Genomic DNA, 20,490 nt, shown 5'->3' on the forward strand with positions numbered 1-20,490 from the left:
AACAAGGTATTTACTTGCTTTATACAACAGCATAAAGATAAGAGAATTCTGAATTTCAGAAAGTAATCTTCTATTACATCTTCTTCTGTCTATGCTCTCATTTTAAGTATCCAGCTTTTCCCCCAAACACAGAATGACTGATTTCCTAGGGGTTAATGATACATGTGCATTTCAAAAATAGATGGGAAATCTAGAGTGCAAAATTATTTTCTCCCAGTGTTTTTTTTTTTCAGTATTTCAACTTTTCAGATGTATATGTATATGACAAAAGAAACCGTATCTTCTGTGAATATGTTGTCCTTTCTCACCTTGCTGCTCTTTTCTCTCTTTGCCAGATCACTAATCTGAGTCAGTCACTAGACAATAGAGTCAGTCTCAACCTAGTTCTATTCCCATTTTACTCTACCTAATTGCATTCACTGTCAAGGTGTGTTCGATTGTTTTAATATACTTATTCTTTCATCAATATTCCTTTGTTCTTTTTTTTCTAAGTAAATTTATTTATTTATTTTTGGCTGCATTGGGTCTTCATTGCTGCGTGCGGGCTTTCTCTAGTTTCGGTGAGGAGGGGCTACTCTTCGTTGCGGTGCCCACGGCCTTCTCATTGCGGTGGCTTCTCTTGTTGCGGAGCACAGGCTCTAGGCTCGCGGGGCGTCAGTAGTTGTGGCTCGCGGGCTCTAGAGCGCAGTCTCAGTAGTTGTGGCGCACGGACTTAGTTGTTCCGCGGCATGTGGCATCTTCCCGGACCAGGGATTGAACCCGTGCTCCCTGCATTGGCAGGTGGATTCTTAACCACTGCACCACCAGGGAAGCCCTCCTTCATTCTTTACAGTGGTCTACTACTATGATCTGTTTTTACCTCCATGGAACACTTCTGACACCAAATGTGTGGATTTTCCACACTAAGCAATTCTCCAATTCTCTGTGGACACCAGCTCAGTTCCTACACCAATTCTGTCATTATCTACCCAGACCCACAGCTTAAGGGATCAGTCCCACCTGACTGCCCTCCACCTTTAGATGCCAATCACAAGTAGTAGGTCCCCAGGTCACCCACACTCTTGTCTGACTTGGCTGCAAACTGGGGGTTTCCACAACCACCTCCTCAGTTTTAATAATTTACTATAATGGCTCACAGAATTCAGGAAAATACTCTACTTATTATTACCAGTTTATTATAAAGGATACTCTAAAGGACGCAAATGAATAGCCAGATGAAGAGGCACTGGAAGGGTTCCAAGTGCAGGAGCTTCTGTTTCCATGAAGTTTGGGGTACACCATCCTCCTGGCACTCAAGAATGCATTCATCAACCCAGAAGCTCTCCGAATTCCTTTGTTCAAGGTTTTTATGGAGGTTCTGTTATCTAGGCATGATCGATTAAATCACTGGCTTATGGTGATTAGATCAGTCCCCAGCCCCTCTCCCATCCCTGGAGGTCCAGTGAATGGGACTGAAATGTTCAGGCCTCTAATCATATGGCTGGTCCCTCTGGCAACCAGAACCTTATCCTAAAGCTATCTAGGGGTTCCAGCCACCAGTCATGTCATTAACATATACTCAGGTATAGTTGAAAGGGACTTATTATGAATTATGAATTACAAAAGACAATCCTCTCAGCCTTATCATTCAAGAAATTATGAGGGTTTTAGAAGCTTTATGCCAGGAACTGTGGATAAAAACCAAATATCTATTTCAATTATATCACAACATCACAGTGGATTTAACCACTTTGTAAAATAGCTAATTAGATCTTTTCTGACCTTCTGTTTGAGTGAAAAATAGCTAAATCAAGCATGCAGGAATCCAAGTGGATTAAGTTTGAAATCTGTGATTTACCTGTACCATAGATTAGATACTAGAAAAAGCTTCAGGTGGGCAACAGAGATAAGTGGAAATCATTAGTACTATCTGAATGTTTCTGTTCTACATTAGCTTACTCAAGATACTCTTAATAAAATATTTCCTGTAGCTTTTTCCTTATATTTGTTTCAAGTGAGATTTTCTGGGAATCTCAAAATCTTTGTTTAAAGTGAAATCTCTGAGATTAGAAACAAATATTTTGTTAGATAATAAATTGGAGTGTACAACTCTGAGCAACACTGTGCTGATGTCCAAAAAGTTTTTATCATTTTTTTTAACTTAAGATTATTTCACCATACGACCCAGCAATCCCACTACTGGGCATATACCCTGAGAAAACCATAATTCAGAAAGAGTCATGTACCAAAATATTCTTTGCAGCTCTGTTTACAATAGCCAGGACATGGAAGCAACCTAGGTGTCCATCATCGGATGAATGGATAAAGAAGATGTGGCACATATATACAATGGACTATTACTCAGCCATAAAAAGAAATGAAATGGAGGTATTTGTAATGAGGTGGATGGAGTTAGAGTCTGTCATACAGAGTGAAGTAAGTCAGAAAGAGAAAAAGAAATACAGTATGCTAACACATATATATGGAATCTAAGGGAAAAAAAAAAAAAAGGTCATGAAGAACCTAGTGGCAAGATGGGAATAAAGACACAGACCTACTAGAGAATGGACTTGAGGATATGGGGAGGGGGAAGGGTAAGCTGTGACAAAATGAGAGAGTGGCATGGACATATATACACTACCAAACGTAAAATAGATAGCTAGTGGGAAGCAGCCGCATAGCACAGGGAGATCAGCTCGGTGCTTTGTGACCACCTAGAGGGGTGGGATAGGGAGGGTGGGAGGGAGGGAGACGCAAGAGGGTAGAGATATGGGAACATATGTATATGTATAACTGATTCACTTTGTTATAAAGCAGAAACTAACACACCATTGTAAAGCAATTATACTTCAATAAAGATGTTTAAAAAAAAAAAAAAAGATTATTTCATTTATTTTTTGCCATCACCTTTAAGTGAAATTCCAGAAACGCTAATAGTGGATATTTCAAGAGTACTGATTATGTGCCAGCTAATATTCTAAATGCTGTATGTCTATTAATTTAATCCCTGCACCAACCCTATGAGGTAAATATTATTACCACTCATTTTACAAAAGATGAAACTGAGGCTCAGAGAGATTAAGTAACTAACCTAAGGTCACACAGCCAGTAAGTGGCAGAGTCAGGTTTTGAGCTAAGCAATCTTACTTGTTAATATTATGCATTCTACCTCCTTAAAAATCTTTTATTTAATTGCTCCCGCTCTGCTTTTTCTTTCGGGTCTTTTCTAGTGTGCTAGAGTGGGGGAAAATATTTTTAATCCAACTTTTAAAAATTCTTACTTTAGATAAATCAAGAAATTTTAGGGAAGCATTTTACCACTACTGAACCAAACAATTCTTAGCAATATAAAATTATTTTCTTAATTTTCATGCAATTTTGATATATTAGAACAGTTTGTGAAGTTCAATAGCTTTAACTTCTATATGTTCTATGTAATCTGTTATCTTGACACTATGGTTAATATAATACCTAAAGAAGATATGAATACTATGGTAAAACTGATTTTAAAAAGCCAAATAGGGCTTCCCTGGTGGCGCAGTGGTTAAGAATCCACCTGCCAATGCAGGGAGCATGGGTTCAAGACCTGGTCCGGGAAGATCCCACATGCCACGGAGCAACTAAGCCCCTGTGCCACAACTACTGAGCCTGCGCTCTAGAGCCCACGAGCCACAGCTACTGAGCCCGTGTGCCACAACTACTGAGCCTGCACGCACCACAACTACTGAAGCCTGTGCGCCTAGAGCCTGTGCTCCGCAACAAGAGAAGCCACCACAATGAAAAGCCCTTGCACCACAAGGAAGAGTAGCCCCGCTCACCGCCAACTAGAGAAAGCCCGCGCGCAGCAACGGAGACCCAACACAGCCACAAAAAAAAAAGAAAAAGAAAAAGCCAAGTAATCAGGCTAAAACTTTATTTAGCAACTTATTTATACTTCTGAAACTAATATAATGTTATATGTCAATTATATCTCAATTTTAAAAAATTTACCTATATGAGAAATCCTTTTTCATTTCGGCAATTTTTTTTTCATATCCTTTTGTAGATAAAAATTTTTTACACCCCTGCGAGGTTTGTTTCACTATGACCTAAAGAAAGGTGAAGAATTAATATAGTGTTTGAAGTTCAACAAATAATTTCCTGTTGCATTTTCTTCTTCATATGCCCTCATTTTCTATGTTCCCCCAAACACTGATGTATTACCACAGGCTAAGGATACATTTCATTTCAGAAGTACGCTATCCAGTGTGCAAGGGTTTCTTTGTACTTATTTTTCTTTCAGTTTTTCAGTCTGTTACATGATGACTATGCAAGTTTCTTCTGGTAACAGGGTATATATTTTGTCTTATCCGTTTTCATAAGCTTTCTTACTGTACTAATAATTGCTTTTTATTTCTTTGTTAAAACTTGAATCCAACAGTAGTTGCGAGCTTGCTATTTGTCTCCTCCCCTTTTCTGTGCCTTCCCCTTTACCCTTCACAATCTTCTTTCCAGCATCACAGTGCTAAGCCCATCATTTATTGAATACTTACTAGGTGTTAATCATTGCATTTAACGGTTCACATGCACCATCATATTTAATCTGTATAAAAATCTTAATAATAAGTAGGAACTATTTTTATGTCTATTTACAGATAAAGAAAATGAGGCACAAAAGAGTCCAGTGCTCATAACTGGAGTTTGAACTCAGTTATCCATGCCCATAAGATCGGCCCCCCAGTAGACTGCCTCTCCCATAAAATAGGTGTGACCTCTGGGTTTGACCAACTGACAACTGACTTCAAGCCTTGTTAAAGAAACTCCTGACCATCTTGGCTCCTAAATCTATAATTAATTCTAGTCAGAAAATTTGATTTAAGGTAAGTAAATAATGAAATTGGAACTTTTAGTTAGCAATATGCAAATAGTCAAGCTGTGGTTTACAAATGGTTTTTTTTTAATTAATTAATTTATTTATTTATTTATGGCTGTGTTGGGTCTTCGTTTCCGTGCGAGGGCTTTCTCTAGTTGTGGCAAGCGGGGGCCACTCTTCATCGCGGTGCGCGTGCCTCTCACTATCGCGGCCTCTCGTTGCGGAGCACAGGCTCCAGACGCGCAGGCTCAGTAGTTGTGGCTCACGGGCCCAGCTGCTCCGCGGCACGTGGGATCTTCCCAGACCAGGGCTCAAACCCGTGTCCCCTGCATTGGCAGGCAGATTCTCAACCACTGCGCCACCAGGGAAGCCCTACAAATGGTTTTTATAGCTTTTTATTTGGAGTCGACCCAGTTCCATAGGTTTAATTGTTACACAGAACAGACAGATTACAGGAAACTCCAATTATATAAGGGAGATTGTTTTTATAAACATTAAATATTACACTTACTATTTCACACACCTGCATGTATAAATTATGCAAATCTTTATGGCATCTTTCTGTTTGAAGTAATTTTAGTTACTTTCTTAGGCAACATGAAACATTTGTACTTACCTAAAACATGACCTTATGAACACTTTACTCAACATTTTTATTCAAGTCAAGTGTTCAGTAAACAAATACTAAATAAATGTCTACTATATGTTGACCATTGGGTTAGTCCTTGTGGGTATTGCAAACATGAAAAACCAAGATTAACTGTCTGTGAAATAACTTTAATAAATATAACAAATAAGTGAACATTGAAGATTTCTGATTCTGGGATTCATTTTTTTTTTTTTTTTTCCCTATAGTAGCTATGCCTGAATGTAGATACCAAATACCAGTGTTTGTAATGAAAAGCAACACGTATAGGGTTTCAGAAGTCTTTTCTTTTTTAAAATTTTGGTCATTTGAGCAATAAGTTTGATTATTTAGAGAGGTCTATAAATTAGCCTTTATTCAAAATGTCTATAATTTTAATCATGTTATTTTAGTTGCAATAGGTTGTAAATTTGCAATAAAATAACAGGAAGGCTGTAACAGATGTTCTGGCAGCACATGTGATTTCATCTGAGACAATCAAGCATTCATCATGCTTAATCTTCATCGATTGAACTGTACTGATTTTCAATAATGTGAGCTCTGTACATTCAAAAGGCTTCTAATACCTAGGAAGAAATTCTTTTGACTGGGACATTTTTTGTTTAGTGGCTAATTTACCCCGAGGATTGCCTCATCTCCTATTACAAATCATGTTATTTAGTTGTGTATTATTTTCATATTACTTGATTATAAAGGTGGCCATATACAGTCCTTTTTTTTTTTTTTTTTGTCATTCATTCCATATTTTTTTTGCACATGACAGATAGTTCACCTAAATAAGTATTTCTCTGCGTAAGATAAATATTTCACCTAAATAAGTAAAATCTATGCTTAAACTGGATGCAGTTTGTAAATAGCAATGTTAAATTATTTCTTTGAAATATACTACCCAGATGGCAGTTTAATTAATTTAGACAGTTACAGAATCCTATTGAACAGCACATTAGTAGTAATACTTGCAAAAAAGAAAATACAATTAGGCTTCCCTCAGGTTTATTACACAATGAAAATAAATTTCATTGAAAATATAGAATTTCCTAGAGAGTACTTTGTTTTGAATTATTCTTGGACCTTAGAAAATATGGGGCAAAAAATAAAATAGGGAAAAAAGGGACAGCAGGACTTTATAATCTGTACATTCTTTAAATGATGGTTTATGGAAATGTGTGTAAGAAATGGAGAGTGGGGAGGAAAAAGCAGGACAAAGGAGAGAGCCAAAGAGATCGTGAAAGTGAAAGAAGAGGCCAACAGGGGTAAATAGAGAAAACACAGGCAGTTAGAAAACCAAAAGAAGAGGAGGAGGAAGAGGCGGAGGGCAAAGGCAAAAGGAAAGGGAAATAGAAGGGACCTGCAAAAGGAGAAGCAGAATCGTGAAAGTTCAAGACCAAAGCTCTTCCTTTCACTCGCAAGGCCAGACGTTCTCAGACTAACGCTCAGAGGTTCCTGCAGCTCGCCAAGCTGTTGGGTAATGAGAAGGTGATATCCTGCCTCGAGGCTTGCTTTCCTAGAAAAGGAGTGGTTGTAGGGGGAGAAATGAATGAAAGCTCCTGCCAATGGGACCTGGAGAGAGGCAATTTGAGAGGCTCCTGAGGAAATGTGGGGAGTTGCCGAGAAACAGGAAGGGTGAATCTAGAGGTCAAAGTAAGATTTAAAGTGGGCAAGAAAAAGGAATAGAATTGCCCTTATTTCTTTGCCTTTTCCAACAAAAGGGTTGGAAAATAATATACCTTCCAGAATGTCTTTCCATTTATTCTGAAAAAATTGTCATTTTAATCCCGGATGATGTTATATTTCAGGAAGGGAAAATCAGAATTATGTGCCTCTGATATCTGTTCTGAGATTTTATAAAGAACTTCCTTTCCCAAACTCCACCCCTACAGTTAATTATTTATGTAACACATTTGATTATCAAATTCTTTCCTTTTCCAAAAGACATGCAGGCTGAAATCATTGAAATTTTACTTTAGGTGGAAATTTCTTTTATCTTTTAAGAAAAAAGAGAGAAATTTGGGGGAGAGAGAGATGCATATTATGACATCATTTTATGATCAATATTTATACAGAACATATTATACTTTATATTAAGAGCAATCTGAATTAAATGCAGATTCATTTTAAAGCCACTAACTCTAAATTTTTAAAAATTTGATTTTTAAAATTTTGATTCAGAAAACATATAGAAAATTTATATTTGCTAACTTCCTACATTTATTCAGCAGCAATGCCAGTTCAGATGCTTGGCAATTCTTAGCATTACTGGAGCATAAGCTTCATTTGTTGAAAATGTGCCCACGTTACCCATTCATGCCGTTTGTTTTAATGTGCAGACCTGCCTCATAGGACTTCAAAGAGTACGCTGAATAAACACACTAATAACCATGTTATACCAGCAAATAATCTTAAAATGCCACTAAAAGAAAATTTGTGGGAATGCTAATTTTTTCTCTTCTTAGACACATTACCAAGTTTCAAGAACCAAGAGGGAAAATATGAGAAAACAATCATAAAGAATTTTTGGAATGAGGGAGTAATACTTTCCCCTTTGCTTCCTAATTTGTGAAGCTAGTGTTACATTACTCAGAGAATAGTATTCCACAAAGCCCAAAGGACAATGTCAAAGTTTTTTCAAGACAAAGTTACAGGTTTTCAAAAAGGTGGCTGGAGTGAGCAGAGACGGTAACGATAGGGCTTGTAGACTTTCTCTGCTACAGAAAACACTTTGAAACACTGCGTAAAACATTGACCAGCTTAAACCAGTTTGTCTTCTTAAATAGGTTGTTGATTAATCAAACTGAAACAGCTGGTAAAACATTGATCAGCTTAAACTGGTTTTGCCTCCTTGAATAGGCTGTTGATTAATCAAACCTTGAGTTATTTTACATAGACAGCACTGGGCATGTGCAAGGTGAGAACTCATGTCTCCTGGATAACCCCAGAGTCAAGGATCTTCCGTCTATGGAACCCAAAGAATAGAAGTGTCGCCACCAGAGCCCTTTAGCAATCAAAAATTCCTTCAGTAAGGAAAGTCTGGCTTCCAGCAGCACGCGTGGTTTATATGGACTGCTTTGAGACCAGCCAGTCAGCTTCCAAGTTTGAAATTCCCCAAACCCCTTGAATTTCACCCTGAAGCCTAGAGCAGGAAGACAGATTTGAGCCCTGTTTCCTGTCGCCTTGCTGGTGGACCTCAAAATAAAGCTCTTTATTTTCTCAGAAGCCAGTGCCAAAGTATTTGCTTCTATGTGTGAGAGGCAGCAAGTCCTTGCTGGGTAACGATGTCGTCTGGGCTTAGAGGTAAGTTGATGAAATGGTGCCAGTACCATACATCTCAGATGGTTTTCCCTCCTCCATGCTATCTCACCCTGTGTCTGACCATATACTCTGTCTCTCAACAGTAACCAATTGGGCTCTAGTTTTTTCTTCTGCTTCCTCTTACCACTCCTCCTCTCATGGGCATCCTCCTCCTATCATCTTCCTTTTCCTCCTCCTTATTTCTGTTTTGATCTTTCTTCTTTCTCTTGTCTCCATACATTTTCTGTCAGATAGCTGCCAGAAGCAAGAGGGAAAGAAAATATTTAGGAGCTTTCTCTTTGTAGTTTGTGTTGCTTTTGATTTTACAGTTGTAGGGGAAAAAATGATGTTATGACTTTTAAACTGTAGTGATAGAAGGGAGGTTAGTAACTTGGTGTGATGTGTACTTCAAAAAGAGAATGGCAATTCAAATTCTGCATAATTACTTACTAGTGAAAGTAGTCGTTCTCCCTGAGGTGGTAGCTCTTTTGCCTTCTTGCAAATAGTTTCCTCACAAGGTCACTTGCCAAGATAATTTTTCCATCAGTGTGAAGAAGACATAACTTGCTGGCAAAAACTGCATCAGTGTATTAAGGATGTATCTAGGGCAAATAAGTAGCTGTTTGTTACAGCCCAGAATGAGAACATTTTCAGAAAATTTAAGAAAATTCGATGCCTTCATCACAGGGCTAAAACCTCTGTCTAACAAAGGTAACAACATTAGCCAAATATAGATGTCACATTTTAAGTCTCTACATCAAAAAAAAAAAAAAAAAAATCAGGACTAGTTTTGCGATTGGGATCACAAATTTGAATATTCAAATTATTTTTGTTCCATTAATGTAAGTAAAATGAATTTTGCTAGAAAATTTTCTGTTAGTAAAATTTAATTAATAAATTTAAGACATTTAATTCTTTTCAGTTTACAATATATTCTGTGTATTTAGTGATCTCAGTGATCTTCCACTAGCTGCAGTGCCAAGAACTTTATTGATGGGCAAATGGTACCCGACCTCATGGAATTCTATTGTAAGATGCTTTATAGGCATCTTAGTCAGCCCATTTTTCAGAATACGCTACAGAATCAGTTTTCAGGTACTGATACTGCTCCAGTAATATTTACAATGTATTTCTGAAACATAAAAAGATAGGTTCCTTTGTGATACCCAAGAATGCCTTTAGGGCATGTTGGTGGTCGTTGTTGGTAATGATGATGTGTGGTTGCTTTCTCAAATATGCTCTACTTTGAGTATACCACATGGGATGAGAGAAGCCAAAATTATACAGACATTCAGTGATGGTCTTTGTTTATTGCTTCCATTCATTGAGTGGGGTAGAGTTCACAGTTTGCTGTTAATATGGAGCTCTGTGAAAGGCTAAAACCCATGGATGACCTGTCAGTTTGCCAACCATTTAAAGGAACGAGAATTAGTGTTTATGAAATAGAATCATGATTCAAAAACTTAATGACAAGCTTCAGAAAGGGCAATGAATGAAAGTAGCATTAAAAAGACATGTAATCTCTGGAGAGTCTTTTAAATTTCATCTACAGAATAATTTCCACGCTATTTAGCTGCCTCCTCAGCAGGATTAAAGAGATCTAAACATGGTCGTTAAACAGCAATTCTGCGATGGTGGGATAGGGAATCAGGTGCAGTAGGGGATTGAAAGAGGGTTTCAGATTGCGGGAAGCATCTCTGTAGAGTATTCTGTGTTAAGCACAAGATTACTCTGTGACAAATCTTGAAAAGTAGTACATGTGAGTATATCTAAGAAATTAGGATAAGAAAAGCACATGTTCTTGACATATATTGGATGTGTAAGTAGCAACTCTCTTTGTTAAAGTTTCATATTTTTCCTATCATATATTATTCATCTAGCCACCTCAAATGATTTTTGGAAATGGCTAGGTGGTACAAATAAGTGTATTTTTTTCTACACATGTTTTCTGGCAAATTATTGTCATCCTTAATTCACAAATTTCATATAGATGAAGAAATAGATATGCAGTCCTCTTTATACACATTATGTACAATTAAATGCTTTGGTGGTGATGATGGTGACAGCAAAGATCAATGGAGGGAAGTAAGTTACCAGAAAAATTTTAGAAACTATCTGTAATTGTCTGTTTCCTGGTAAGAAGAATCTAGTCAATTTCTTCACTAGTGGCTGAAGTAAGCAAAGTAGAGTAGTATTTATAAGAACACTCACCCCTCGGGTTGTGTCATGTAGTATTTTCATTCTTAACCTGAGTGGACTTGATATAGTATTTGTTTGAATCTAAAAGATACAGGGAATTCAAGTGTTTGAATCCAAATATTTGGATGTAGATTTAAATACATTGAAAAAAACCCACTAACTCCTAGGTTGCAGTCTTATAGCATTTTAACTGTAGTCTTCAATGGGCTTGATATAAGTATTTATTTGAATCCAACAGAAAATCATGTTACAACCAGGATCTGCTATGGACTAATATTTTTTAAAATATGGGAATAACGTTTTAAAATATTCTAAATATTACTACGTAGTACTAAATATTACTACATCCAACACTTGGTACCTGGGAAATGTTTTGACCAAAGTCTGGGCTTTGATATTTCATGAAGAAACCCACGAATAAAAGTACTAAAAAAATCCTAAATTTGGACTTTTTCCAGAGTTTGGGATTGTTTAATCAGGATGTCAGCCCAGAGAAATGAACACTACTTTGTTGTTGTTTTTCTCCAAGCACAAACGCAGTATAGCTCATTGAAGGTTCTCACTGAGCTGTGATAAAAGCTCCCAAGGGAAGGTGCTCTAACACTCCTCTGCTCATTGATGAAACCCTGGGTTTGAAACCACTGGGGCAGCAAACATCTCTACCTCTTACAGGAAAGATCAACCTAACTCAATGTACAATCTAGGAAGGGCGGGCTATCATTTCTGCTCTAATGCATCCCACACATGCTTGCAAGGATAGAGGATAGGCAAACTATTTTGAATAAGGAGAATTTTATTGCATCAAAAATTGCTTTTGAAGACAAAGATTATTACTCAGCTAGTTTCTAATGTGAAAAAGTTGACAGTAATAAACCATAGCAATTTTCTTTTTAAAGTACCAAGTTGTGTACCCATTTTCTTTAGACCTGGATAAAAAGTACATGATAAACATCTTAAGTTTTATATGTATAATATACATAATTTATATATATTAGATAGAAAAATATTTATATTAGATATATATTAGGTAAGTGAAAACCTTGTTATATGTATATATGACATAACTGAATGTAGATGTAATATAAATATAAGTATTATATATAAAATGTTTCTATATAACTGAACTTCTACAAATTAGAAATTCATTCAATTCAGTAAATTTATATTTTGAAACAGATGAACAATGTCAAAAAATCCCCTTTAAGAGCATTAAACCAGTCAACCGAAAATCAATATGGCTTATTTTTAGCATCTTAATGCCCAAATGATATTAGCCCATTCTACCAAAATGAGAAATTTGGTAAGAGACAGTAAGAAAGAGCAATGTCGGCACACTCGGCTTCGAATGTGAAGTTTCTTAATTCTTAGAGTGATCCAAAAGCAAGTAATGGAAGTTCAGTCAGAGGTGCAGAAAAAAGAGGGGTTGGTTATTAAAGATACATTTCCTATCCTTAGGGAACTAAGGACTAAGTGAATCCCAGCATGACTCTGAGTAATGTATTTAAATGCAGTATCTATCTATACTGATTTACTTGATACTTATTTTTACATTAGTTAATATATGATTTATCCTGCCTGTCATGAAGTAGGTGTTTATTAAATAATTGATGAATGAATGGGTATGAAATTGTCATCAGTAATTAGAGTCTTAGTATGCTTTGAGAGTTTGCTGGGCAAGAAGGTCTGGTGAGAGAGAAGAGCTCTGGAATTCAATCTAGAAAATAATATCCATTAAAGTCTGCTGTCTCCATAGGAAAAATCAAGAAAATCCCAGTGTTATATTTTTTATACATGGAAAGTTTGATCATGATGATTAGAAATATATTGCTCAGCTGTCCTACATTTTATTGGGTGGCTTTTTAAAAGATACCGAGACAAGGTCACAGCAACTTAGAAGTGGCTAAAATGCTTTTTGGCTATTGGTGGCAATTTGTCATTTAACTGTGTATTTATACAAATATGTATAAAAATAAAGGATAATATTAGTAATTAAAACTCCAAACACCGAAGCATCATTTAGTGCTAAATGTTCTAAATTATCTAATTACGAAATCAAAAATTAAATTGTGCATGGCAATGACAAATACTGTCAAATGATTTACTTCCTTCTGTTCTTGCTAATATTACAGAAAAGGCAGGACATTGAAATCACTGGTATCTGTTGAAGTATATTTGGAAGAAAAAAATTCTGTTTAATCTAGGAGTACTTGAAGAAATAAAAAAAAATTATTTTTATTTTTTATTTTTTATTTATTTGTAATAGATCTTTATTGGAGTATAACTGCTAACAATACTGTGTTAGTTTCTGTTGTACAACAAAGTGAATCAGCCATATGCATACATATATCCCCATATCCCCTCCCTCTTGAGCCTCCCTCCCACCCTCCCTATCACACCCCTCTAGGTGGTCACAAAGCACCAAGCTGATCTCCCTGTGCTATGCAGCTGCTTCACACTAGCTATCTATTTTACACTTGGTAGTGTATATAAGTCCATGCCACTCTCTCACTTCATCCCAGCTTACCCTTCCCCCTCCCCATGTCCTCAAGTCTATTCTATATGTCTGCATCTTTATTCCTGTCCTGCCCCTAGGTTCATCAGTACCATTTTTTTTTGTTTTCAGATTCCATGTATATGCGTTAGCATATGGTATTTGTTTTTCTCTATCTGACTTACTTCACTCTGTATGACAGACTCTAGGTCCATCCACCTCACTACAAATAACTCCATTTCATCTCTTTTTATGGCTGAGTCATATTCCATTGTATATATGTGCCACATCTTCTTTGTCCATTCATCTGTCGATGGACACTTAGGTTGCTTCCATGTGCTGGCTATTGTAAATAGTGCTGCAGTAAACATTGTGGTACATGTCTCTTTTTGAATTATGGTTTTCTCAGGGTATAGGCCCAGTAGTGGGATTGCTGGGTCATATGGTAATTCTATTTTTAGTTTTTTAAGGAACCTCCATACTGTTCTCCATAGTGGCTGTATCAATTTATATTCCCACCAACTGTGCAAGAGGGTTCCCTTTTCTCCACATCCTCTCCACCATTTATTGTTTGTAGATTTTTTGATGTTGGCCATTCTGAACGGTGTGAGGTGATACCTCATTGTGGTTTTAATTTGCATTTCTCTAATGATTAGTGAGGTTGAGCATCCTTTCATGTGTTTGTTGGCAATCTGTATATCTTCTTTGGAGAAATGTCTATTTAGGTCTTCTGCCCATTTTTGGATTGGGTTGTTTGTTTTTTTGATATTGAACTGCATGAGCTGCTTGTGTATTTTGGAGGTTAATCCTTTCTCAGTTGCTTCGTTTGCAAATATTTTCTCCCATTCTGAGGGTCGTCTTTTCGTCTTGTTTATGGTTTCCTTTGTTGTGCAAAAGCTATTAAGTTTCATTAGGCCCCATTTGTTTATTTTTGTTTTTATTTCCATTTCTCTAGGAGGTGGGTCAAAAAAGATCTTGCTGTGATTTATGTCATAGAGTGTTCTACTTATGTTTTCCTCTAAGAGTTTTATAGTGTCTGGCCTTACATTTAGGACTTTAATCCATTTTGAGTTTATTTTTGTGTATAGTGTTAGGGAGTGCTCTAATTTCATTCTTTTACATGTAGCTTTCCAGTTTTCCCAGCAACACTTATTGAAGAGGCTGTCTTTTCTCCACTGTATATTCTTGCCTCCTTTATCAAAGATAAGGTGACCATATGTGCGTGGGTTTATCTCTGGGCTTTCTATCCCGTTCCATTGATCTATATTTCTGTTTTTGTGGCAGTACCGTACTGTCTTGATTACTGTAGCTTTGTATTATAGTCTGAAGTCAGGGCGCCTGATTCCTCCAACTCCGTTTTTCTTTCTCAAGATTGCTTTGCCTATTCAGGGTCTTTTGTGTTTCCATACAAATTGTGAAATTTTTTGTTCTAGTTCTGTGAAAAATGCCAGTAGTAGTTTGATAGGGATTGCATTGAATCTGTAGATTGCTTTGGGTAGTAGAGTCATTTTCACAATGTTGATTCTTCCAATCCAAGAACATGGTATATCTCTCCATCTGCTTGTATAGTCTTTAATTTCTTTCATCATTGTCTTATAGTTTTCTGCACACAGGTCTTTTGTCTCCTTAAGTAGGTTTATTCCTAGGTATTTTATTCTTTTTGTTTCAGTGGTAAATGGGAGTGTTTCCTTAATTTCTCTTTCAGATTTTTCATCATTAGTGTATAGGAATGCAAGATATTTCTGTGCATTAATTTTGTATCCTGCTACTTTACCAAATCCATTGATTAGTTCTAGTAGTTTTCTGGTGGCATCTTTAGGATTTTCTATGTATAGTATCATGTCATCTGCAAACAGTGACAGTTTTACTTCTTCCTTTCCAATTTGTATTCCTTTCTTTTTCTTCTCTGATTGCCACGGCTAGGACTTCCAAAACTATGTTGAATAAGAGTGGCGAGAGTGGACATTGTTGTCTTGTTCCCGATGTTAATGGAAATGCTTTCAGTTTTTCACCACTGAGTATGATGTTTGTCATGCATGGCCTTTATTATGTTGAGGTAGGTTCCCTCTATGCCCAATTCCTGGAGAGTTTTTATCATAAGTGGGTGTTGAATTTTGTCAAAAGCTTTTTCTGTATCTATTGAGATGATCATATGGTTTTTATTCCTTAATTTGTTAATATGGTGTATCACATTGATTGATTTGCTTATATTGAAGAATCCTTGCATCCCTAGGATAAATCTCACTTGATCATGGTGTATGATCCTTTTAATATGTTGTTGCATTCTGTTTGCTAGTATTTTGTTCAGGATTTTTGCATCTATGTTAATCAGTGATATTGGTCTATAATTTTCTTTTTTTGTGATGTCTTTGTCTGGTTTTGGTATCAGGGTTATGGTGGCTTTGTAGAATGAATTTGGGAGTGTGCCTCCCTCTGCAATTTTTTGGAAGTTTCAGAAAGATCAGTGTTAGCTCTTCTCTAAATATTTGATAGAATTCACCTGTGAAGCCATCTGGTCCTGGACTTTTGTGTGTTGGAAAATCTTTAATTACAGTTTCAATTTCATTACTTGTGATAGGTCTGTTTATATTTTCTAATTCTTTCTGGTTCAGTCTTGGAAAATTGTACCTTTCCAAGAATTTGTCCATTTCTTCATGGCTGTCCATTTTATTGGCATATAGTTGTTTGTAGTAGCCTCTTATAATCCTTTGTATTTCTGCAGTGTCAGTTGTGATTTCTCATTTTTCGTTTCTCATTTTATTGATTTGCGTCCTTTCCCTTTTTTTCTTGATGAGTCTGTCTAAGGGTTTATCAGTTTTGTTTATCTTCTCAGAGAACCAGATTTTAGTTTTATTGATCTTTGCTATTGTTTTCTTCATTTCTATTTCATTTATTTCTTCTCTGATCTTTATGATTTCTTTCCTTCTACTGACTTTGGGTTTTCTCTGTTCTTCTTAGTTGCTTTAGGTGTAGGGTTAGATTGTTTATTTGAGATTTTTCTTGTTTCTTGAGGTGAGATTGAATTGCTATAAACTTCCCTCTTAGAACTGCTTTTGCTGCGTCCCATAGGTTTTGGGTCCTCGTGTTTTCATTGTCATTTCTTTCTATGTATTTTTTAATTTCTTCTTTGATTTCTTCAGTGATCTCTTGGTTATGTAGTAGTGCACTGTTTAGCCTCCATGTATTTGTGTTTTTTACAGTTTTTTTTTCCTGTAATTGATTTCCAATCTCATAGCATTGTGGTCAGAAAAGATGCTTGATACTATTTCAATTTTCTTAAATTTTCCGAGGCTTGATTTGTGACCCAAGATGTGATCTATCCTGGAGAATGTTCCATGTGCACTTGAGAAGAAAGTGTATTCTGCCACTTTCAGGTGGAATGTTCTATAAATATCACTTAAATCTAGCTTGTCTATGGTGTCATTTAAAGCTTGTGTTTCCTTATTTATTTTCTGTTTGGATGATCTGTCCATTGGTGTAAGTGGGGTGTTAACGTCACCTACTATTATTGTGTTACTGTCAATTTCCACTTTCATAGTTGTTAGCATTTGCCTTATGTATTGAGGTGCTCCTACGTTGGGTGCATAAACATTTATAATTGTTATATCTTTTTCATGGATTGATCCCATGATCATTATGTAGTGTCCTTCTTTATCTCTTGTAACAGTCTTTATTTTAAAGTCTATTTTATCTGATATGAGTAGTGCTACTCCAGCTTTCTTTTGATTTCCATTTGCATGGCATATATTTTACAATCCCTTCACCTTCAGTCTCTATGCGTCCCTAGGTCTGAAGTGGGTCTCTTGTAGACAGCATATATACATGGGTCTTGTTTCTGTATCCATTCAGCCAGTCCGTATCTTTTGTTTGGGGCATTTAATCCATTTACATTCAAAGTTATTATCAATATGTATGTTCCTATTACCATTTTCTTAATTGTTTTGGGTTTGTTTTTGTGGGTTTTTTTCTTCTCTTGTGTTCCCACCTAGAGAAGTTTCTTTAGCATTTGTTGTAAAGCTGGTTTGTTGCTTGTCTGAAAAGCTTTTGATTTCTCCGTTGAACCTGTATGAGATCCTTGCTGGGTAGAGTGATCTTGGTTGTAGGTTTTTCTCTTTCATGACTTTAAGTATATCCTGCCACTCCCTTCTGGCCTGCAGAGTTTCTGCTGGAAAATCAGCTGATAACCTTATGGGGATCCATTTGTATGTTATTTTTTGTTTTTCCCTTGCTGCTTTTAATAATTTTTCTTTGAATTTAATTTTTGTTAGTTTGATTAATATGTGTCTTGGTATGTTTCTCCTAGGGTTTATCCTGTATGGGACTCTCTGTGCTTCCTGGACTTGGGTGACTATTTCCTTTCCCATGTTAGGGAAGTTTTCCACTATAATCTCTTCAAATACTTTCTCAGGCCCTTTCTTTTTCTCTTCCTCTTCTGGGACCCCTATAATTCGAATGTTAGTGCATTTAGTGTTGTCCCAGAAGTCTCTGAGATTGTCTTCGATTCTTCTCATTTTTTTTTCTTTATTCTGCTCCTTGTCAGTTATTTCCACCATTTTGTCTTCCAGCTCACTTATTTGTTCTTCTGCCTCAGATATTCTGTTATTGATTCCTTTTAGTGTATTTTTCATTTCAGTTGTTGTGTTGTTCATCTCTGTTTGTTTGTTCTTTAGTTCTTCTAGATCTTTGTTAAACATTTCTTGTATTTTCTCAATCTGTGCCTCCATTCTTTTTCCGAGATTCTGGATCATCTTTACTATCATTACTCTGAATTCTTTTTCAAGTAGATTGCTTATTTCCCCTTCATTTATTTGGTCTTGTAGGTTTTGACCTTGCTCCTTCATCTGTGACGTATTTTTTTGCTGTCCCTTTTTTTTTTTTTGGATGAGTGGGATTGTGTTCCTGTCCTACTGATTGTTTGGCCTGAGGATTCCAACAGTGGAGTTTCTAGGCTGTTGGGTAGACCTGGGTCTTGGTGTCGAGATGAGGACCTCCAGGAGACCTCACTCCGATGAATATTCCCTGGGGTCTGAGGTTCTCTGTTAGTCCAGTGGTTCGGATTTGGAGCTCCCACCGCAGCAGCTTCAGCCCGACCTCTGGCTCATGAACCAAGATCCTGCAAGCCACGTGGGGTGGCAAAAAAAAAAAAAAAAAGGGAGAACAATAAAAAAGTAAAAAATAGAATTAGACTAGGAAACTAACAGATATGTTAGAAAGAATATAAAAATAAAAATGTAGATGAAACAACAACTGGAAGGTGAAACAAAACCACAATAGTAAAAAAGAGGAGAAGAAAAAAAATGGGGGGAAAGGCCTTGCTGTGGAGGGTGGGGCCTAAGCAGGGGTGGGTTTTTGGCAGTGGGCGGGGCCTATACTTAGCACCCATGGGGCTGGAAAAGGCCCTGGGGGGTGTGGGGTGTGGAGCTTAGACTCAACAGAACAGAAGGGACCCAGGCAGGTCTCCTGCCTCTGGTCTCAGAGGGTGGGGGACCAGCCTAGGTGCTCAGCAGGTTTCCCGGGCTCGAGTGGGTGGGGCAAACGTCCTCCACTCCTCTCCCACTCCTCAGGTCCTGGAGGGCCCCTCCCACCTGCCTCTCCTGTAAATTGTGATGTAATTTCAGGCAGGGACTAAAGAAATTATCAAAACTTTCCCAATATTTTTGAAAATGACACATTTACACAGAATAGAAATTGTCAATCATTCAGCCTTCACTTGTCAGCATCTGGCTCATACTCTTCCCCAGTGTACTGAGGCTCAGCTATGAAGGCACAGCTATTTTGGCTCAACATGAGACATTCTGATGGGCAATACTCACTTCACACTTACCTGCAGGGTTGTTCAAGTTTCATTAGGCTGCAGTTTGAAATCTTCTACAGATTATCTGTGATATGTGTTGTAGTGTGTTCATTCCTTTTTATTGATTGGCAGTCCTCTGCTGTATGGGTATGCCAGAGTTTGCTTAACTATTCATCTATTGCTGGACGTGTGGGTGGAACCTAGTTTTTGGCTATTATAAATAAAGTTACACTGAACATTTGTGTACAACTCTTTGTCCGAACATATGCTTTCAAGTTTCAGCAAATTTGAAAAAATTTTAAGTTTCTGCTATGAGGAGATAATATTTTCACTTTCGAGATTGGCAATATTTTTAAAAATTGTGAGTTTTGATGAGTATGTGTTGGTGGTAATGAGTACTCTTTAAACATGAGCAAACTGGGCCTATGGAGTGGTACAAATCCTTTCAAGGGCACCTTGATAGTACGTTAGAAAATAAAAATATATGCTTATCCTTTGTTCCTGAAATTCTCACAATTTGCTGAACTATTGGGAAAATTACCTTCTTCGTGCCTCTGTTCCTCATAAGTGTAAAGAGAATAATACATGATACATATCTCAAACGGTTAGTATGTTATTCATAGGATTATAGTAAGCATTAAAGTAATTAATTCATGAAAAATGTTTGCCATACCAAAAACTTCTTACTTATTATTTTTTATAATAATATATTTTTTTATAATATATTTTTTTTATAATAATATATTATTTTTTATAATAATATATTTTTTATAACTTCTTACTTATTATATTTAGGAATCTCTTGTTCAAAAATATCTTGTTAAATATATAGGGAATATATGTTTAAGGGTGTTCACTACAATAACATTGTTATAATGAAACATTGGAGATAATCCAAATGGCCTTCATAAGGGATTATTAAATCAATTATGGTACATCTTAGGAGGTAACATACAGAAAGGATGGATGTGGGTGCTGGAGAAGAATGGCTGATTCTAAATACTGCCTCAGTCCTTCCTACTTGTGAAGCTTGGTCCATTCCTTAGTCAATCGCTGTTCAACCATAAAGATGATGATAATAATACCCACCTTATAAAAGCTTTTGTAAGGAATCAGTATAAGTTGCTTAGAAGAAAACCAAGGCAGAGGGAGCATCCCATAAATCCATAAATTGTAGTATCACCATGGCATATATGCACCTGTTATAAGAATAAGGCAGGTCTGCATGTGTTACCACAGGA

The 20,490-nt window shown here is 36.6% G+C and overlaps 1 long non-coding RNA gene across 1 annotated transcript in view; it reads left to right on the forward strand.

The window, feature by feature from the left end:
* The first annotated feature begins 8,361 nt into the window (after positions 1-8,361).
* Positions 8,362-20,490, forward strand: part of LOC133092789 (uncharacterized) — a 55,167-nt gene continuing 43,038 nt past the window's right edge. Inside the window, exons 1-2 of the long non-coding RNA XR_009701147.1 lie at positions 8,362-8,382; positions 8,689-8,768. This is a non-coding gene — a long non-coding RNA (uncharacterized LOC133092789). The remainder of the gene's footprint in view (positions 8,383-8,688; positions 8,769-20,490) is intronic.

The sequence above is a fragment of the Eubalaena glacialis genome, chromosome 5 (assembly GCF_028564815.1).
Source record: "Eubalaena glacialis isolate mEubGla1 chromosome 5, mEubGla1.1.hap2.+ XY, whole genome shotgun sequence".
NCBI lineage: Eukaryota > Metazoa > Chordata > Mammalia > Artiodactyla > Balaenidae > Eubalaena > Eubalaena glacialis.